This window comes from Panthera uncia, chromosome F1, assembly GCF_023721935.1.
Source record: "Panthera uncia isolate 11264 chromosome F1, Puncia_PCG_1.0, whole genome shotgun sequence".
Classification (NCBI taxonomy): Eukaryota; Metazoa; Chordata; class Mammalia; order Carnivora; family Felidae; genus Panthera; species Panthera uncia.
In genome coordinates this window covers 64,180,676-64,203,629 of record NC_064813.1, presented here as the reverse complement: position 1 = coordinate 64,203,629, position 22,954 = coordinate 64,180,676, and the positions used below count along the sequence as shown (strand labels likewise).

The 22,954-nt window shown below is 42.9% G+C and overlaps 1 pseudogene; it reads left to right on the top strand.

Annotated features, from left to right (window-relative positions):
• Positions 1-250: 250 nt before the first annotated feature.
• LOC125925833 (olfactory receptor 10R2-like) lies at positions 251-17,944 on the top strand (annotated as a pseudogene).
• The last annotated feature ends 5,010 nt before the right edge of the window (positions 17,945-22,954 follow it).

The window sequence follows — 22,954 nt, the reverse complement described above, 5'->3', positions numbered from 1 at the left end:
ATGATTGTTTTCTGAATCTAAATTTTAAAATATGGAAAATAAAGATAATTTTCCTCTTCTACTTCACAGGTTTTTTGACCACCCCTTGGAACCATTTCTTCTTTAACATAGAAGTGCTATGTAAATGCGTGGAAAAAACAGTCAACCATCCAGTTCCATGAAGAAGTTGGAGGAGAGGGGTCTACGTGGCCTTGCACGCTGAATCCATTAAGGAGAGGAAGCTACCCAGTGTCAAAGTTGTCATCAGACTATGTACTTCAAGAGAATGACTTGGGTAGCCATCGTGTCCCACGTCTCACCTGTTCAGAGGTCCTTCCTCAGTACCTCCTGGGGAACCCAGTACCTCCTGGGGAACCAAGCCTGCACTGACTGGGTACCTGTTGTTTCCACATTGTTGTAGTGGATACTCACCTTTCTATGATTTTCACGTTCTCTGTCTCTCGTGTCATACCCCGAGTCCAATCTTGGCTCCCAGATGTTGGAGAGTTACAATCGGGCCATTTCCCACTGCCCACCTGAATTTCAGACACCGTGCCTCCTTGGGTGCAGGCTTCTGGACACACGGCAGCTTATCAGTATTCTCTTTAAAGCATACCGAATGAAAGCGACGTTCATAGTTCACGTGTGACTGCATTTTCAGGTGAAACGTAACTGTGTTCTCTCTTGTTAAGTTTACTTAGACTTTCGAATTAGAGTGTATAATCATCAATAATTCTATTTCAAAATTACTATCTCTCTCCCTGGTTTTGTCTCCCATTTTTCAGGTTTTGGATTAAGTCTTGCATTATTTTCATTCTTTCTAGTTAAATAACCAAGGCCTTTAAAGCACAACATATCCCTAAGTATGGGATGGTCCGTCTCTGTTATTTCATTCCATTCTTTTTTCTTTTCTTCCTAACACATTTGCAACTGTCAATGATTGACCAAATATTAGTTATAAGTGGAATATTTGCTAATTTATTACAGATATGTCCCGGCTAATATTTAAATAATTTCTGTTATTTATTTTTAGCTTTTGTGTGTGTTATGTGAGACCATGTGACTGGTGTTAGGTTCAATGTTTACAATTCATTGTGTTTAGTATTATTTTTTTCTGAATTATTCCCTATGGAGTATTTTTATTTAGGTTGAAATAGCACGCAGAGTATGGGTGTTATCTTAATTTTGTAATTAAACCCTTTTAGTATGCAAAATCATTATTTGCTCTGTGTGTATATGATTTGTCATGGTTTCATTGGGCTGATTTCAAATACTTCCCTATTCTATTTCTAGCGATACTGACTTGGGGATTTTGTTACGGAATCTGTGTTTTGTTTTCATTTTAAATTCACAAAACTTTTGTGAGAGACAGAGTGCAAGCAGGGGATAGCAGAAAAGAGCAAGATTGGTTCATGTCCCAGGAAGGAGAGCGGCTTCTCAGTCGATGCAGCTCAGAGGATCTGCAGGAAGGACCGGTTTCTCTCCTTGGTCCGTATCATCACCAGCTGATACTTCAGTGAACACAATGAAAACAAAGTACTTGAAAAATGAAAGGGAAAACATCCGAGTGTCCCGTTCTGTCTCCCGAAAGGTGTGTCCACTGATGGGAATTCTCAGTGATATCACGTTCTGGAACAGTTGCCCAACCTGTTGCATTTCATACCCGTCTCAACAAAGAGCTCAGGGACTAGACTGCAGACCCTTCACCTGAGAGTGTTGGCCTCTAGTCCTCTCTGTTCCGTGCCAAGGTCAGACGGGAAGGTTTCCCTTCCGGAGCAGAGACACCAGGCCTCACTCGAGGAGCTCCACTTGAAGCCGCGGTGAGTGTGAGCCTGAGTGTGATCACAGCACAGGGTGTCGCCGGCCTCTCCCCCCTCAACTCCCCGAAGGTGACAGCTATCCTAAACAAGTCCCTCAAGAAACGGGACGATTTCTTTCCGCCCAAGGTGACTGGATGTTATCACTTAGCTCAAAATAAATGAGTGACTCTGCTCTACCTGGCTCTCCTGCTGGGCAACCCCCCCCCCCTCCCCCAGTCTTAGTTTCACCCTCGCACGGAGAGCTTCTAGAAGCTTTTTGGGTGCCACAGCCCAGAGTAGATTTCAACATCCAAGGCTTGCCAGACATTTGAAGAAGGCTTGAACGTGAAACACAGAGGTCAAAACAGAAGAGCAAAACATTTTCAGAGGAAATCTAAAAGTGCATAGGACCAAAAAATATTAACACTGACACCTCTATATAAAACACATTGCATTCATGAAAGGACGGTGTATCATGTTCACTTTTTACAGAAACAAAACTCACTAACAGAAAAAAACGTACAAATCGCGATTGGCATATCAACGCATTTTCAGAGTGAACCTACACAGGTCAAAAATAGACCATCGCAAACATCTGGTTGCTCTGCCTTCTCCATGAGAAACACCTCCTGTGGCTTCTCCTCCCAGCTTCAGGGTTTGCCTGGCTTCACACTTTATAAGGATAGAATTTAGAGGATGCGGTCTCTACAGTTCTTTTCATCCTTTCTCTAGTTTTCCCTCTTTCATATCTGCTTTTCCGGTTATGGCCCCATCCGTCACGCTCATTCACGCGTATGACCTTTCAAGGTTAGACCTCATTTATGAAGTGGTTTTTCATTCATTTCTAGCTGCTTCCTAATCTGTCCTTTCGCTTTCCGAGACTTCTCTTCCTCCGGTCACCCGTAATGGAATTCTTTTAAATGCCGATCTTGACTATTATTTTCCACATTCTATTACTTCTTTAATTCTTTCCAGTGTATTCTGAAATATTGGGTGTAAGTCTCCATCCGTTCTGTGGACGTCCAGGCTCTTGCAAGGCGAGTTCCCCAGGAAGCACACTGGGAAAGGGTGCGGCCATGTACGATGCTTATTAGTAAACGCATGGGATTAACATGCGTGGGATGGGACTCCTGGGCTGAGGAAGAGGTCAGGCTGGAGGGACTCCCAGTGACAGCGTCCGCCATCCCTGTGAGTGTGTGTGTGTTGTGTGAACTCTGTGGTACAATGGCCATGCAAGGGGGGGCCCCCTGCATTGGGCCAAGATGGCCAGGACTTTATGAACCCACATCAGTCAGGGTTTGGCTGTGCGTTGCTGCAGGAGACGTTGTTAGTTAGGGTGAGGTGTCTAAGCTGCTGATGAAATGCCGGGAGAGGCACACAGCTGAAGTCCGCCCACCCACAGCACGGCCCTCACCCGGGGCACCAAGCCTTTGTGGAGGAGAATCTGCATCCGGGTCGTCCCTACAAGCCTTTAGTTGGAGGAGAATCTGAATCCAGGTCATCCCTCCAAACCTTTCTGTGGAGGAGAATCTGCATCCGGGTCATCCCTACAAGCTTTTCTGTGGAGGAGAATCTGCATCCGGGTCATCCCTACAAGCCTTTCTGTGGAGGAGAATCTGCATCCGGGTCATCCCTACAAGCCTTTCTGTGGAGGAGAATCTGCATCCGGGTTGTCACTACACAGGCACTCCGCTAATTCCTCCAGGGATGTTGTTCTGCTGGGTTTTTCTGTGTGATCTTTGTCTGAGTTCATTGGTGTGAGACTGGTTTACCTGCCCTCCCAGAGGGGAGGCTGGGCCACCATTATCCTCCTAGTCTTGTAACAAGAGCTCCTTCTGTGCTGCCATTGCAAAGGATCCAACTGTGAAGACAGCAATAAGCTTTCCTTGTTTGGTATCATGTTTTCACGTTGGCCAGTTGGTTTTTAGGTTCTTACCATTGGTGGCTGTTTTTTGTTCTTGTTCTCACGATACTAGGACTACCAGAAACAAACAAACAAACAAAAAACAACAACAAAAAAACCCCACAACCATTCTTTTCCTCTGCTGTTTCAAAAATTTTGATGCTGTATTTTGAGTTTCTTGAGTATATTTTGTGGGTTGAGTTTTTTAAAATGTGGTCATGGGAGTTTTAACGTCCTTTTGCATTCACTTTTCCCTTAACTTACTTTTAAATTGAGGAATAATTTACATAAATAAAATGCAAATATTTTAAGTGTAAGTTATTTATGAGTTTTTGCAAATACATCCACCCACTTAACCACCAGAGCAACCAAGAAATACGACAGATCTGTCACCCTAAATGTTATTCCATGCCGTTTTCCAGCTGGCTTCCTGCCCTGAGACAGCAGAGTAGTGATTTTGTTTTTTCCAGCTTTATTGAGCTGTGTTGACATGCAGCATTGTGTAAGGTAAAGGTATATAATGCAATGATATACACGTGTATATTGAGAAATGCTTACCACCGTCAGATTAGCTAACACCTCCATCACCTCACAAATTACTTTTATTTTTGTAGTGAAAACATTTAAGATCAACTCTCTCAGTGACTTTCAAGTACATAATACAGCGGTGTTAATTAAGGTCATCAAGCTGTACCTTGGACCCTAGAACTTACCCATAACTGCAGGGGTGTGTCCTTTGACCAACAACTCCCTCCTCCCCACCCTCCTGCCCCTGGCTACCACCCTCCTACTCTCTGACTCTGTTACCTCAGCTTTTTGGGATTCCACATACAAGTGAGGCCATATGGGGCTTATCTTTGTCTGACTTTATTTAGTGTAATGTCCTCAAGGTCCATCCACATTGTTGTAAATGGCAGGATCTCCTTTGTCATTGCTGAAAAAAACTCTCATGGCATTCATTGCTGTTTAGAATTCTCTGGTAAGAATATGCCAAAATAGGCTTATCCATTTATCTGTTGGTAGACATTTAGGTTGTTGCCTCTTCTTGCTATTATGAATAAACCTGCCATGAACATATTTTGTAAAAGTCTTTGGTGGATATTTGCTTTTGTTCCTCTCTCTTATGTCTGGGTAGATACATATTTAATTTTATAAGATGTTGCCCAGTGTTTTTCAAAGTGGGTGTGGCACGTGATACTCCTACCAGTTGCTTCACATTCTTTCCAACTTTTGGTATTGACAGGGGTTTTGTTTTGCTCTTGTTTTGTTTTTCTAAATATAGGTAGTTTTAGTGGGGCAAGTACTATCTCATTTAGTTTTATTTTGTATCACCTTGATATCTAATTATGCTGAATGCTTTTTTTTTTTTCATTTCCTGATTGGCTATTTAGGTATCTTTTTAGTACATTGTTCTAGTCTTCTATGTTGATAAGACTGGTTTTTAAATTATTGAGTTCCAGGAGTTATTGACAGACACTGGGTTAAAGGTTTTTTTTTGTAAGATACATGTATTGTGAATATTCTCCACAAGTCTGTAGCCAGCATTTCTATTTTCTCAGTAATGTTTTTAATGCGAGTGAGCTTTTTCATTTTGCTTAAATTTACTCATAAATTTATTCTTTCATTTTTAGTGCTTCTTGGGTCTTGTCTAAAAAACATTTTCCTAAACCAAGGTTGGGGAAAACTCCTCTTGCATTTGCTGGTAGCAAGTTTCTACCATGAGCTTTTATACATGGTGTCGGGTTCGTTTATGTTCCATCTCTTAACCAAAGATATTGAGACATAATTTATGTATAATAAAAGACACCCACTTTAAGTGTATGGTTTTAGGTGTTTTGACAAATATATATACCATGTAACCACCGCCATGATCCATAGGAAGCATTCTGTCACCCCAACATTGTCCCTCGTGCCCCCTCCTGGTCAGTCTCCTAGACACCACTGCATTCACTGATACTAGAATTTCATATGAATGGAATCACATAGTGCGTACTTTTTTGCTTTTTTGGTCTCTTCCATGAAGCACATTTTTTGAAACGTAGCCACACTGTGTGTGACCTAGGAGTTCATTGTTTCTGTTCCTTTGTGTAAATACACTGCAGAGTGTCTGTGCAGGCACCCGATCATGGTGCCCTTCTCAATTTTCACACATTTCCGTAACATATGGGATGTTTTTATTCTGTGGAACAAATATCTAGGCGTGGAATTGCCGAGTCATGTAGCACATATAAATTAGCTTTCTAAAAGATTGCCCAACAATTAGGCAAAGAAGTTTGCCGTCCGACTTTCTCCACAGCAATGTGTGGGAGGTACCAGCTGTCCCTCACACTCAACACAATGGATCGGTCTTAATTTCATCCATCGGGTAAATCCGTAATGGAACTGGCTGTGGCTGAATTTGAATTTCCTTCACGACTAAAGATGCCGAATATCTTTTTGTGTGTCCATCGGCTATTTCTGTGTTTTCTTTAGTTGAGCCTTTTTCTAACATCTTGTACTCATTTCCGAACTGGAATGCGTCTGCCTTTCCAATTTTTGGATTGGATTCCTTGTCTCCTCATTGAATTGTGTGAGTTCTTTCTATTTTCCACGTACTTTGTTCGGTCACATATGTATTATCAAAATATTTCAGTCATGTTGTGGTTTACTTTTCTTTTTTTTTTAATTAAAAAAATTTTTTAGTGTTTATTTATTTCTGAGACAGAGAGAGACAGAGCATGAGTGGGGGAGGGGCAGAGAGAGGAGACACAGAATCCAAAGCAGGCTCCAGGCTCTGAGCTGTCAGCACAGAGCTCAACGCGGGGCTTGAACTCACCAACCCTGAGATCATGACCTGAGCCGAAGTCGGTCACTCAACCTACTGAGCCACCCAGGTACCCCTACTTTTCATTTTTTTTTACCAGGGTCTTTTGAATAACAGAGTTTTGTTTTGGTAAAGTCTAATTTATTGATTTTGAATTTTATAGCTCATATGTTTTGAGTCTTATTTAAGAAATGTTTGCAAAACCCAATTTCACTAAGAGTTTTTCCAATGTGATTTTTTTTTATAAGTTTTATAATATCATTTCTCCCAGGCAGGGTATGATTCATTTCCAGTTAAATGTTTATATGGTAAGAGAAGACGGCAAGATTCTTTCTCTACCCAAATGCATGATTGTTGGAAAGATTATTGAACTGAACTCCTGGCAGTCTTGCAGAATATTAATTGCCTACACAAACGTGGATCCATTTCTGGACACTCTATTTGGATCTGTTTGCCTACACTTATCTATTAATACCAAACTGTCTTTTTAGAGGTAGCTTTGGAATCAGTGCAATTCCCTCTGGATCCTGCCCTCCAGGTTTCTCAGGGAAGCCATCCATGGGAAGGGCTACACCTCTGAACCTGCTGGGGAGCCACCGTTGGTGGCACTGCAGAAGCCACTCATGTGAAGTGCCTCGCTATGGAAATTTCTGGGAGAATTGCTGGTGGGGACAGTGCAGCTGAAATGGTGGGAGGGAATACCACTGGGCGTCCCTTGCACTGCAGGCCTCCAAGCGAAAGAGAGCACAGCAGAACCAGGGACAGGGTCCCCATCTAGTGCTGCTGTCCCCTCAGCGTCTTCTACTGACAAAACTTAGTGTCACGTTGGCTGACAAGGGAGAAGTGTTCCAGGATCACAATGAGAGCAATTAGAGGAAGTTTTAGAGCTGAAACACAATTCCATCCATAATTTTCACAGCCCACTAGAGTTAATGTTGTGGCTACACTTGAAATGGAGAAGCTTTGGAATTACTTGGACCCATTTATCCCCACCCCATCCCTGATGCTAGTCTATTACTTCTGTGTGTATTAAAAACTCATAGGAAAATGTAGTAATTTTTGCTTTATTCATAAGTATTCTAAAGACATTAAGAAGAAAAAAATTATCTTTTATGTTTACCCAAATATTTATAATTGTAATACTGTTTTCTTTTTGATGATAGATCTTTAATATCTATATTTGTTCATATTATCCTTTAGGAAGTTTTGGAGGGTGAATAGATGATTACTTACAGCAGTAACTGACGAGTTTCCTATTGGCCTAATCCTTCTGGGTTGTGTGATGAGAGCCAGATGTTGACGTACACACACGAAGGTCTGTACTGAATAGGAATAACCCTGAAATTAGGAATCTGGGAGCTTATTTGGAGTGGAACAGTTCTTACCCTCCCCACCTAACAGAGGGAGAAGAACATTTGTTCCCTTGTTATTTGCAGTCCTTTGGAAGATGAACACCCGGTTCCAAGGTCTTAGGTTTCCTCCACTTTTGAATGGAAACACATACTTCCAAGAAGGTCAATCTGTCACTAATTATTTAGCATATTCTAGATTTCAAGCCTTGTCCTTCAAGCTAGGTGCCAGGTTTATTTACTGAGGGAAAATTCACATATGTACTTTCTAACACCCCGCTACTCGAGTTTCTGTCTTGTACAATTTCCCTTTAGCTTGAAAACCTTCCTTCTGTATTTAAGCTAGCCCAACCCAAGCCTATTGGGACAAATTCTCTTAGTTTCCCATTATGTAAACATGTCTTTATTTTACCTTCAATCCTAAAGAGTATTTTCAGTGGAAATATAATTCCAAACTAGCAGTTTTATTAATTTTTTTCTCTTACCATTTTTACGTTTCTGTTCCACTGTTTTCTGGCCCTAATTTTTTTTGGGTGGGAGGAGGGATCGACTTTCAAGATATGCTTCCCCCTCTCTCCGCTGTCACAGTTTGGCTCTGATGCACCAAGGTATGGATTTCTTCATATTTATCCTGCTTGAGATTTGTTGGGATTCTTGAATCTGTAAATTCGTGTCTTGAAAAATATTTGTGGAATTTCTTGGCCTTTATTTTTTTCAAATAATTTTTCTGCCTTATTCTCTAGCTCATTCTTTTCTAGAGTGCCAATTACACATGAGTCAGACTGATCTGTGTGGTTCCCCATATGCTTGGGGTTCTGTGTGTCTGTTTTCATTGTTTTCTTGTCTTGTTCACACTGAGTCATTTTTTTTTTTTCATTTATTTGAGAGAGAGTATGAGCAGGGGAGCAGAGAGAGAGAAGGAGACAGAGAATGCCAAGCAGGTTCTGTGATGTCAGTGAGGAGCCTAACCTGGGGCTTGAACTCAAGAACTGTGAGATCATGACCTGAGCCAAAGTTGGACGCTTAACCAACTGAGCCACCCAGGCACCCCCATCAAGTCACACTTTAAATCCAAAATTACTTTCCATATACAAGACCAGAAAAATATGGCCATTCTTGAGAAAGAAAACAATCAATATAGACCTACTGAGATGTAACTCAATGTTGAAATTAGTAGGCCAGGATGTTAAATCAGCTATGATAACTATGTCCAGTAACGTACATAAAATGTTCTTGTGATGTTGAGCATCCAACAAGTCTCAGAGGAGAAACAGAAACTACAAAAAAAGACCCCCCCCCAAAAAAAAGGTAGAACTGAAAATACATTATCTGAAAAAAAGAAAAAAAAAACTTCAAAGGATGAAACTAACATCAGAATGGAGGTAACAGAGGAAGGAAGCAGTGAACATTACTACTGAGCGATAGAAATAACTCTGTGATTGGATGTGCTTGCATGGCTCAGTCGGTTAAGTGTCTGACTCTTGATTTCAGCTCAGGTCATGATCTCACAGTTCTTGCGTTCAAGCCCCGCGTCAGCTCTGTGCTGACAGCTCAGAGCCTGGAGCCTGCTTCAGTTTCTGTGTCTCTCTTTCTGCCTCTTCCCCGCTCATGCTCTGTCTCTCTCCCTTTCAAAAACAAATAAATATTAATTTTTTTATGAAGTGTGACCTGATGAATATTATGTTGTAGAGACTCGGCTAAAATAGTTTGACAGTTGCTGATGTTTTTAGTTTTAGGAGGCAAGTAACTTGGTTGGACTAAAACTCAACACTTGTTCTCTGGGGTGGTGGTTCAAATCTCTGTTTAAATCTTTCAGACTCTGGGCTGCTTTGAGTCTTTCCCACATATATGGACTTCAGGGATCAGCTAGACATTTGGGCAGAACATATATGTGGAAGGAAGCTCTCTCTCTGGTTCTCCCATTTCCAGGATTTTGTCTTCACCTCCCAGCATTCTGGTTACCCCAAACACTACCCCTGGTTCTTTGCGCTAGGAAACCTGTTGGTTTCCTTTTTGAGTCTTAATCTTTTCACAAACAGTGCTGACTGTGGCCTTCATTAAAACTGAAAACTTACCCTGTGTACTTACCTACTTCCAAGTGTTGACTACACTCTAGATCTGCCTGCTGTTATCCTATCTTTAGTGCCTTCAGGTAGTTGCCCTTTGTGCTTTTTCCAGATTTTGTAGTAATTGTCTTCAGGAGGGTTGATCGTGTAGGGACTTACTCAGTGAGACCAGAAGCAGAATTGCTGCTTGCTTTTACTTTTAAGAAAGTTTTAACCTCATAATAGAAATGAAATATTTGTATGTAATAAAATTATTCCCTAATTACTACTTAATCAGTGATTCAGTTGGAAATTAATGCAGGAAATGGGAAATTATGTAAGTATTGTTAGAAGAAAATTTAATTAAAAAACTATAAATGATCGGAATGTTTGAAAAGGTCAAGAGTCTGTGACTGGCATCATTGATTCAAGGACACAGGACAATAGCTGAAATCTGTAGCCAAGGAAATGTTGCTGCTGTCACTATTTAACTGCTTTCTCTGAGTACAACACTTGGGAGCAGAAACTGAATCTAATTCCTACAATATACTCAGATTCTTACTATTTTGCTTCCCTGTACAAGCAATATAAAAGAAAGATGACCTCAGTTTTGCCTCCCGTTTTCAGTATAATGAGGAAAACCCCAGGGAAGGTGAAGTTGAAGTAGAGAAAAAAGGAGAGCTAGGAAAACAGACTGAGTTCTGATGACTTCACGGTCTGATGACATCATGGCCTGTGACTCACAGTTTGCCTGAGCTAATCTCCTGATGCGCTGATGTATGTTCAGATATGGGTGTGGTGGATGGTTCTTCGTTTTTATGTAGTGAATCCAATTTAAATTGGATTTTAGTTTTCACTTTTTTCAGTACAACAAAACAATTTATCTAGGAACCGTTTCAAGAGTTCCTGTTGAGACAAACCCTACCCCCTCCATTCCTCAGCATAGGGCTGGTTAAAAAGGTCCATAAAGTCTATCACACAGTGTCCCACCTTCTCTTCTATATAGGAAGAACATTGATTAAATTCCATATATAGCTGTGTAGACTGAATCTCTCAGTCTTTTGAATTGCATCACTAAAAATGGAGGTTTAAGACTTTTGTCTCCATTTTTATCCTGTTATTTGGAAAAAGCCAGCTCATGGAGTAAGAAATCTAGCACAAAGGGGCACCTGGGTGGCTCAGTCAGTTAAGCATCTGACTCTTGATTTGACTTGGGTCAAGATGTCACGGTTTGTGAGTTTGAGCCCAATATCAGGCTCTGTGCTGCTTGGGATTCTTTCTCTCCCTCTCTCTACGCCCTTCCCCAGCTCTCTCTGCCCCTCCCTAGCTCTCTCTCTCTCTCAAAATAAATTAAACATTAATTTTTTTAAAAAAAATCTAGCACAAGGAGTAAAGCTAGGTCAAGTGAAAGAGAGAACAGGAAAAAGATTTATTCAATCAAAATGCATTCACTCAACAAATATTTATTGAATGTCTATTGTGTATCAGGCAATATCTTAGATATGGAGTTTAAACATTTAGTAGACCAGAGGGAAAGATCCCCACAGGGTTGGAAAAGAGAGATATAATCACAGACATTATATTGTCTATTTAATAGACAATGATCATAAATTGTGGGATGCGCTAAAGAGAAGTAAATTATGTCTAAAGATATTTCTCTGAGGTTGGCCTCTGAGTCAAGACTCAGAATAACCCATAATGCAAGTTCCTGAATTGAGCCATATCTGATCAGGTTTGTCATGAACTTCCCCATTGTTTAAGCTAACAGATTCCCTTTCCTTATGCTAAATCATGTTCTACTTCTTTCTCTTGAAAGCCAAAGGTACTAACATAACACAGTCTTCTTTTTATAGTGTAATTTGAAAGATTTTTTTCTTTTTTCTTTCTATTTTTATTTCTATGATTTATGTGCATAGCCTGTTTTGTGTATTGGTCTGGATTCTCCAGAGGAACAGAATCAGTAGAATATCCATATATTTTATATAGATAGATCATCTAGATGCATCAAATAGATGAATACGTAGGTATTTATTATAAGGATTTGGCTGACGCAATTATGGAGGCTGAGAATTCCCAAGATCTTCAGTCAGCAGATTGGAAAGCCAAGAGAACAAATGGTATCATTCCAGTACAAGTCTGAACATCTGAGAACCAGGAAAGCCAGTGGTGTAAATTCCAGTCCATGTGCAGCTGCTAAGGCTGGAGACTAATGTCCTAGCTCTATGGTAGCCGGGCTCAGAGAAAGAAACCTCTTCTACTCAGCCTTTTTGTTCAATTCAGACGTTCAACTGACTAGACAAGGCCCACCCACATAGGGGAGTGCAATCTGTTTTTCTCAGTCTACTGATTCAAATGTTATTCTCATCCAGAAAAAACTCACAGACCCACCCAGAATAATATACAACTAAATATCTGGGTAACACATGGCCCAGTCAAATTTACATAGAAAAAAGTAACCATCATATCTTGTTAGTTTTTATATTACATAGTAATTTTAAAGTTTAACAGCTTTGGGGAGCCTGAATGGCTCAGCCAGTTAGGCGTCCCACTTCAGCTCAGGTCATGCCCTCATTATTCATGAGTTCAAGCCCCGCATCAACATCAGGCTCTGTGCTGATGGCTCAGAGCCTGGAGCCTGCTTTGTATTCTGTGTCTCTTCTCTCTCTGCCCCTCCCCGCTCATGCGTGTTCACGCGCTCACTCTCTCTCAAATAAATAAACATTAAAAAAGTAAACATTAAAAAAAAGTTTAACAGCTTTTTCTAACAGCTGCTTTTATTATATAAAACACAGATGTCTTAGTTCAAAACTGTTTACAACTTTATGTATTAGAAATTCTCATTTTACTTTTTCTTCTTTGAGATCCCATATTTTAAAAAGATTTTAAATTGTACCTTTGTTACACTTAGTATCTTTTTCTTCACTTAGTATCTTTTCCCTTTACTTTAATACAAGGCAAGGTGCAGAGAGAGAAGCAACAGAAATGCAGATTCTTGAGAGCTTTCGTCTCACAGAATCCTAAAGAATGTAAATATAAAAATTAGAAGTAAGTTCTTACAGCAGTTGCTGGAAAATATAACTGAAACCTATGCTTCCTATGTTCACATTGTTCAAACTTGGGATTGGTGCCTGATAACAGTGTTTCCATGGCCACGAAAGCCACCATTGTAGTCGCGAGGATCTAGAGCCTTGGGGATGAAGTCAGTGGGGGTGATACACAGCATTTGCAAACAAAACTTTCCTCAAGACGAAGTGTCTCCATTTGAATTTAGTTTATAATCTTTTCTGTGAATGTGCAATTAGCCTGTCCAGGGCTATGGCTTTGATTGCATGCATGGACCATACTGAAATATTTGAGATGGAGTATGTTTCCTCTACGTTTACTGGAAACCCGAGTTTAAACTCTAAAAAAAAATAACAGCTAATTTTAACTTCCTGAAAAAGTATCTTCCAGTGCCTGAGGGAGGGACTAAATCCATAACTGTGTCCAAAAGTGACCCAGAAATGTGACTAACTGTGGTATTTTTCAGATTTCTTCCTGCTTGGAAACCTTGGAGGTCTTTGAACAGGTGTTGTGCCGCAGCGAGGCCCCTGTCCCTGTGCAGAAACGTTTATTCAGGAAGAGGCGCTGAGCGGACCAGATGTCCCAGGAACCCCGGGATTCAGCAGCTCTTGCCAGGGGCTCATGTGCACATTTGACAATTACTGGAAGCAGCAGTAGCTGTTGTCAGATCTCAGCTGGTAGCCTCTGAAAATGATCTAACTGGAAAGACGAGGAGTCTGAGTCAGGAATGAGCTCACTTAGGAATTTCTGCTGCTCTGCAGGCTGGGACCTGCCAATAGGAACATCTCTGCCCAGGGCCACTCCCCAACCTGCAGCAACACTCCCTGTCAAGTGCACTCAGTGCTCTCAGACATCCCTGTGTGACTCAGTCATGATTCATGAGGGAAGGTACAGACGGTGGAATTTCTATATTATGTCACTGAAGAGGAAGAATAATGATTCCCAAGGAACTTGTCTGTCTTGGGTCAGGCTATCAGAGAATCGCAGGGAAGATGGGGTGCCTGGGTGGGCTTAGTCCGTTAAGCGTCGACTCTTGATTTCTGGTCATTCGGCTCAGGTCGCGATCTCACCGTTGGTGAGTTCAAGCCCCACGTTGGGCTCTGTGCTGATGGTGTGGACCCTGCTTGGATTCTCTGTCTCCCTTTCTCTCTGCCTCTCTCTCTCTCTCTCTCAAAATAAATAAATACATTTTTTGAAAAAGAGAGAGAATTACAGGGAAGAATGAAGACCATCGGGCTCGCCAAGCCCTGGAAGGTATTACCCACAGGTGTTGGTCCTATTCCCTACCCTTGGGGCTGACACTGATTGGAGACCTTGTCATCTCCAGGAAGCTAGGAAAAGTGTGGTGTCACATATGTGACCTGCGTGTAAACACCCCACCCCTTCCCTCGGTCCTCAAATCTACTCCCCACTGCTGCTCGCAGAGGTCTCAGTTCTGCCAGCTAAGACACCACGCCGTGCTCCCACACCCTCTCCTTGGTGCAGAAACATAATTTGAGAGGTTCAGAGGAACCTTGACTGACAGAGAGAGCTTTGTTTCTTCTTTTGCAATGCCAGAACAAGACTTGATTTGTCCTGGGGATGTCCAAGGAAGGGGCTTCTCCCTCACGTGAAAGACCCCGGAAGAGACAGCCCTGTGTCGCCTCCTACAATATGGGCTTTCACACGCACGTCTCTGTCCTTCACCTGCCACGGTTTTCAGTTCCTAATGAGCTACGAGGCAACCTGGGACTAATTGCCAACTAATTGCCAACGTCAGGGTTTGTTTCCTGTTCTCTTTTTATCCAACTGGCCCTGTGAGATTTGAGTCCACGGGGTTGCCTGCATCCTCTTTCCTCATTGTAAGGATTGGAACCGTGCCAAAAATAAAGTTGTAATAATGGCTCCCCGGAGCTTGGGAAAGTATAAATATAAACCAGCATGTCGGAACCACAGCTAATGAGAGACAAAAGAAAAGTTCTTCTATGATGCTTCAGGGGATACTTCCCAGAATTCTCAGCAGAGGAAGTAGGAGTACACAGTTTGGCGCATGGAGATGTCCGTAGTAGAAAGGAAGAGAATAAAGCCATTTCAGGATAGAAACGATTATAGCAACATTAATTTTTTTAGTCTCCTTTGATGAGATTTCTGGGTGTCACTGGATTCTACTCGCTGTGTGCTCAGGGAGCAAAGGGAAATAACCCCCGTTGGGTTACTTTACGTGGGGAATCAAGTGAAGATTGTGTTTGGGTCCAGTAAATAGACAAGTGCCAGGCACCAGCGATAATTTTAGAAAAGTCCTAATGATCCCATGAGCTTCAGTCTGTCTGTCTCGTTGGTGAGGGTTACAAAGAGCATGTGAGGAGAGTAAGGGACGCACATGTATGGTAGCCTGGAAAAATGGAGGACAGTATAGGGCTTTGGGGAGAGAAAATAAAATAAGGCATCACTCAACATTTAGTTCATTCAGCTTCCATTCTCAAATGTCTCATGAAACTATTCTCTAGCGACAGTGGTATACCAGAAAAGTCTCATGGGTGACCAAAGAGTGAAAGAAGCAAGTGTCTGAGATGTCTTTCCTTACAGACCTTCTGCTGTCTTTAGACCTCGCCACCCAAATGTTGTGTAGACAAAGCATCTAAGCCTCAGAGATGGGAACTGAGGAGGTAAATGAATTACGTTCCTCAGGGAAGACCCTGGTGGTGATCTTTTGTTAGCCATCAAGTGATGCATAAAGGGTTTTGAAGAGCCAGAATCATAGGTGGAAAAATCTATGGAAAAAAAATCTATGGAAAAAAAAGCGGACACTTGCACTTCCAGTGCTCTCGTGAAAGCGAGGGAACCCGACAGGAATGCACTCAGAGCTGACGTGGATGAAGGCATGATCCCCCAGAGGTGTGGGATCAGCAGTCAGCCGGGCTCTGGAATTGAGCTACATTAGCTAAAGAATTTCATTTTGCAATCTATTCTGTGCTTTTATTGTTTTCAATTATTTGGTTGGTCTGGATGTTTCTTTATTACTTTATTAAATTCATACTTGCTTTCAGTTGAATGGAGGGGAAAGGATCTGTCCATCCTTTAGCAAGGAGAAATTACAGGAGCCGAACCCCTCGAGGACAGGTGTGCCCAACGCAGAAGTGAGATCTGTTGGAAATCCAAGGAAAACGTGCAGAAATATAATGGTTCAGATCGAGGAGAGGTCTGATGGGTTGGATGGATTTCTGTTTGAAGCTTAAAATTACTTATAGGAGAACTCTAAATCAGTTTGCTCTTCCTGGCAAAGTGGTAAGCAGGGGGTAAGACCAATGCCCCGCGTGACCGTAAGAACCTGAAATGGTCTTAGAGCTATTTCGGTGCACAAAGCCTCCTTCCTTCACCCCTCTCTCCAGTGGGTCAAACAGGTTGCGGGATTCGGTCCAAAGATACACTAATGTCAACGCATTATTATCATCACTAAAAATATGCACAAATAGGAGTTGGGTTTGAATGTTGGCTCAGTAGTTTTTTTTTTTTAAATAAAACAGGGTAAAAAAACACACAAAACAGGTGGAGATACACTTAAAGCACATCCAAAAGGAAACTTAAGAAGGACTAGCAACCATTTCCTGAAGATTAAACAACATATGTAGCAGAGGCTGACATTTACTAACAGTTTACAATGTGCATGTGCTGCGCAAAGTGCTTTCACTTCCATAAGAGCCCTGGGAGAGAGGGGCCGTTAACATCTTTACGTTACAGATGGGAAGACAGGCACAGACGAAAAATGACAGAGTTGGGATTGTCACACGGGAACTCTTCAGACACCGCCTCCATTTGAACTAGGCAGTGTGAAAACATTACCTAGACTTAAGCACTATAAGAGATGCCAAAATGTCCCTGGAAACAGGTGTAATTCTACATTTTTTGAAACAGTTCTATAAACTGACATGATCGTTTGGGCATTTCCTGCCTGCCTTCGCCTTCCTCCTTCTGTTTGTGGTTAGTCTATCATAGTGGGACAAGCTGCCCGCCTCTTTCAGAGTGAACAATCTGCTTCTTCATTCCTGTTCTCTGTAGGTCAATCTTGGGGACCAAGTCAACCAAGCTAATTTCTCCTCCGTCACAGAGGTTGCTGCTGGGCTTCTCCAACCTCGGAGAAATCCAAAGCTCATCCTCTTTGCTGTATTTCTGTGCCTGTATCTGATCATTCTCAGTGGGAACATCACCATTGTCACTGTCGTATGCCTGGCTCGCGGCCTCCACGTACCTATGTGCTTCTTCCTGGGGATCCTTCCCATCTCTGAGACATGCTACACTCTGGTCATCCTGCCCAAGATGCTCATAAATCTGTTGTCCCTGCTCAGAACAACCTCATTTGTCGACTGTGCCACTCGGATGCTTTCCTTCTTTGGTTTTGCTGTCACTAATTGCATGCGGCTGGGGGTCATGGGTTATGCCCGCTATGCTGCCATCAGTCATCCACGTCGGTACCCTATCCTCATGAGCTGGCAGATAAGCAGACAGCCGGCAGCCACTTGTGCTGTGATTGGCTTTTGTTCTCACTGATAGGCTCCCTCTTAGTCTTTGAACTCCCTTTCTGTGGCCTCAATAAGATCAACCACTGCTTCTGCGACATCTTGTCAGTTATCCAACTTGCATGTACTGAAACCTACATCCATGAACTGATCGTCTTCATCGGTGGGGTTCCAACACTCATGATCCCCCTGACTTTCTTCTGCATCTCTTATGGCTTCATTGTCCACACCATCCTGAAGATCCCATCCACTGACGGCAAGCGGAAAGCCCTCCCCACCTGTGCCTCCCACCTCACTGTGGTCATTGTCCACCATGGCCGTGCCTCCTCTGTCTACCTGCGGCCCTCAGCCAAGTTCTCATCCAGCAAAGACAGGCTTGTGACAGTGGCCTACACAGTTGTGACTCCACTGTTGAACCCCGTGGTGTATAGCCTCAGAAACAAGGCTGTCGAGATGGCCATTTGGAAAGTGATTGGCAGAAGAGAATTTTATCCTAAAGCTTTGATTTAAAAAAAAAAAATTTTTTTTTACATTTATTTATTTTTGAGACACAGAGAGAGAGGGAGCACAAGTCAGGGAGGAGCAGAGAGAGAGGGAGACACAGAATCCGAAGCAGGCCCCAGGCCCTGAGCCGTCAGCAAAGAGCCCGACGTGGGGCTCGAACTCACAAACTGTGAGATCATGACGTGAGCCCAAGTCATACACTGAACCGACTGAGCCACCCAGGCACCCCGATCCTAAAGCGTTGTGATGACAACACTTCATGTCTGTGCAACCACCGTTTCCGAGGACACGGCTATAATTATAAAGCTGATGGCACTGTCATCTTCCATTTACACAGCACGGTGTAACCTCATGGTACAAGCTTCCCCAGGGTATTATTTTGGTAGGCATTGTGGAGTACAGCCATAAACCTGGGCTGATTGTTAGTCAGATACAAGCCTCAAATACTTTTTTTTTAAGTCTTATTTATTTATTTTGAGGGAGACAGAGTGCGAGTGGGGGAGAGGCCAAAAGAGAGGGAGAGAAAGAACCCCAAGCAGGCCCCGTGCCCAGCATGGAACCTGCTTGGGGTTGCATCCCACAAACTATGCAATCGTGCACGAACCTGAGCCAGAATCAAGAGTTGGACACTCAACCGGCTGAGCCACCCAAGCACCCCTCAAACACTCTCACACTTGCACAAGTAAGTATTGTGTTTTTTCAGAATATTTAATTGGGACTGATTTTATTCCATTCCAGGAAAGATAGGTAACTTGGGTTAGGAGGTTCGACCATCAGAGCTTCTCAGTGATTTAAGAAAATCTCAGTAGGACCCTTCACAAAAATCGTGGGTAAATAGGATACATGTAACGGAGAAGCATTACTACAGCCATGAGCCACCGGTGTTGGAAAGGATCCAAGGCTGTCGCTTCCACTGCCCTGTCATTCCGGAGTCCCACCTGCAGTATCCTGGCTCTGCCTGACTGCTAAACAGGGGCCAGACGCTGTCCAACATCCCTAAGTGTTATCAAGTCCCACCTTTGTGTATCTTCCTCCTTCCGGTCCTAGTTAGTACCTCTGGAGATGCGTATCTTGTACCTAATATCTCACGTACACAGCAGCAACTCAGATATTTGAAGACGATAGCACGTGTTCCCTTTGCAGCACCTTTAACTCAGCGGGTGACTCTTTTGACCTTCATGGCAAATCACAGGTTACGGACCCCTCAAAATCCTGGTCATCGTTCTCTGGGTTATTCTCAAGGTATTTCCCATTTTGTCAACAGTATTCTTCAAATGGGTCACCGGGAAATGGGTGCACCATTCCAGGTGGCAGTATGGTCATCTGCCTTGTTCTGGAAGTCAATTTTATATTAATACAGTGTAGATTTTTTCCCCCTCTCATTTCCTGGTAATTTCTGTCACATATGTGCTCTTCCTGGACTCATGTGTCCTTTAGATTAAGGGGTTTTATGTTGTATTATCCCCAGTCCTATCCTTGCGAAGCCTATCTTGGTTAGTTTCGTTTAGTTGTATTATTCTTTAAGGCAAGCTCATAGTTCATATTTTTCCCCTTAAATCTCTGCCTTTGTCTTTAGGCCAGAATATCCAGTTCTTTTCATACTTTATAACATCAAGCCGACTGGTTATCTCTCTTAGAACTCCGTTCTGTTCCTTCTTCTGGATTTGAAGGCTAAAGAGTATATGTATTGTGTAGAAACACAATTAACAGTGGCTGCATGGATTCCAAGACCGATTTATGCCCAATGCATCTATGACTAGATACTAATGGCGGCCAAGTGCCCGCCATGATGGTTCACATGCTCACATGTTTCCCATCTTCGTCCCGGGTGCTCCACAGAACAGAATCATTTGCTTGATCTCCAGAAGTCCCATGTAGGAGCCCTCACACTTGACTTCTGCTCCACGGGGATCACGGAATACATGCTCTCCTCCAACATCTGTGAGTCCTAAAAAGGAATCGTTCTTCCCTTTCTCAAAGTACACTCTGGGAAAGAATGCCAGATTAGTGGGCAGGCAGGCGAGATGATTTGGGAAGCGGTACAAGTTTCCTCTGTTGCAACAGAGCTTGGGCAATCTTATAAAGTCAGCTGGTAGAAGCAGAAGCCTGAGGGAAATTGGACATGACTTTCTGAAGTGAGATTAGGAAGTCTTTTGGGGTTCTTGAAAAGTCCCCTCTATGGTCACAGAGACAGGTGGTCACAGTTTTGTTCCCTGTCCGGTCTCTCATATCCCCACCACATCCCTGTTACAAGTCACTGTCATGGTAACGATGCCCCAATAACATTGATGCTATTTATAACTGCCCTTAAGCTTGTGGTGTTTGCTTTATCCTCAGGACTTCCCTTTCTTATCCATTTTAACAAAACCCGACTAGGATTTATAGTAATTCAGCATAGATTTTTTTTTTTTAGATTGAGAGGGCATAAAAGGTGCAGAGGGTAGAGTTTCTAGATCCAGAGATGATGCGGAAGACCGGCTCTTCCCTACAAGACTCTCCGTGCTCATCAGACTTTTTTTCCTAATTCTACAGTCAGAACTTCAAGCGATCTCACCTGATTATTCTCCTCAGAGTTTCACTATAGACACTTGTTTTTAAATGTTAGTTTATATAATAAAAGAGGAGAGGAATATCTTAAAAATCTAGCTATTTAACTGACTTCATCATCATTACATTTGCAGTTAAATGTTGCTGGAGAAAATTGTGTAATAAATCAGATTATTACAATAAAGTGATAATCAACATCTTCAAATGAATGCCCAAAACTACTTGGTAAAATTTTTACATTTTTTAATGAAAAAAAAGTCAACCTAGTCTCCGCAGAAGCTGTTGTACATATGCTCACTTCTAATTAAAACATCCATTAACTGCTCTCCTCCGCAGCCCTCTCTCTCAGTCCTGCCAAACATCTTGCTGCCCCAGGACATTGCATCATACTTTAGGAAAAACACCAGGTAGCAGATTGAATCTTTCTGTTCCTCTTGTCACCGGCTTTACACATGTCCTTGCCCCACAATTATTCCAATACCTTTTTTCATTCCTGTTACAGCACAAGGCACCCCCTTCAGTGTTCTCATACATACTTCCTTTTCATATTCCCTGTGTTCTCTTTGTTCCCTATTTGGTGCTCCAGTATCCCTCTCTATGTCATCAGGGCTTCCCCCCGCCCATGTTGGACAACAGGGATCGAGGAACTGACATGATGTGAATAGACACAAAATAAGACTGTGTTGAAGTTTTTGCAGATTGGATGCTTTCAGCGTCGTTATGCCAAAGCACACACGCCCTTCAAAACGTGGAGACAACTGGAGCAGTTTGGAAGGAACTCAGACAGCTGATCCCAGAAAAGACCTGTTCCCTTCCCCTCGATTTGTGAAGTTTTAGGCAGGAAAAGTGGCCTTAGGAAAGATCTTGGAAAATGAGGGAAGGAGTCCATTGAGTGATATCAATGCAGTAAATTAACACACCAGCTTTCAGACTCCATCCATGATTTACTCTTTTTTTTTTTTGAAGTCTATTTATTTATTTTGAGAGAGACAGAGAGAGCAGGGGAGGGGCAGAGAGAGAGGGACAGTCCGAAGCAGGCTCCACAGTGTCGCACAGAGCCTGACCCGGGGCTGGATCCCATGAACTGCGAGATCACCACCTGAGCCGAAATCAAGAGTCAGATGCTTAACCCCCTGAACCACCCAGGCGCCCCGGTGACGTACTCTTTCCTCACCTACTTACTAAGCACCTGCTACGTGGGGAAAGATACAGAGGTGAAAGGAACATCATTCCTGCTTTCCAAATGTTAAATCTGCACTTACTGCCCCAAACTCCTCACGTAGAGAAGGGGCGATATGCTTCCTACACATTTGTAAATGAAAATATCATGTGTATATATACCTACACACACACACATATATATATATATATTCATTAAGTTACTCAACATCATATCTATCTATCTATCTATCTATCTATATCTACATGTATATATATATATATGTATATATATATATGTATATATATATACATGTAGATATATATGTAGATATAGATAGATAGATAGATATGATGTTGAGTAACTTAATGAATATCAACAAGGGAAATAAGTCTTGCTCCTACCAAGAGGGGTTAACATAAAGCGGCTTGGACCCCACCGTAACAAACTAAACACTGGAAAAAACACGTTGAACTGCAGTTTTCAGACATCGGGCAACAGGCAGTGTAACGTCCCCCGAGAGTGGAGGAGTGAACGATTTCGCCTCCGTGTGACCGGACACAGTGTCCAGAGTGTGAAACGCAGAACCCGGACCCCAATCACAGGCCCCCAAGGGAAAGCCTAATTTGGTTTTTAAAAATGCCGCACGTGGGGAGCAAAGCAGGATCTCTGACCCACCTGCCCTGGGCGCCGTGTCATTCTCACATCTAGGTTTGGGGGTTAAGCAGTTGAGGTTAAATAATTTTACAGAACGCTCACGGTGGACGTTACTCCGCGATCATGATGAAAGTGAGACAAAAATACGCTTTGAAATCTTAAGTACTAGAAGTGAGAGGTTCTGTTACTAAACCTTTCAAACGAGAGAAACCGCAGAGGGCCCTCCGGTGCCTTGGGGTTCAGGAGGCACGACCGGGGCCCCAGGACCGTGAGGCCGTTTCCCAGACACCGAGGACAGGGTTGGGCACAGAGGGCTCTGCCGTGCACGAAGGGACCCCAGCAAGCCTGTGGCACAGAGCTGACTTGTGCACCTACGAGAGAAAATTCGGGAAAAACGCCGGGAGTGAGCGATAAGCCAGGTCCCCGGGCGCCCCCTCGGGGCGCGCGTCCCGCGGCAGGTGCAGGCACCTGGCACGCTTGCGCTCAGGGCGATGCGGTCACCCAGCGGGGGGATGAAAGCTCCTTTCCGCACCCTAAGACACTTGAAACCCGGCGTGAGGGCATCGAACTGATTTGGAAGCGAGTGCAGTAAGAGACCGCAAATACCACGTGGCGAGGTGGCCGTCACTAGACTAAAACTGGACAGAAACCGG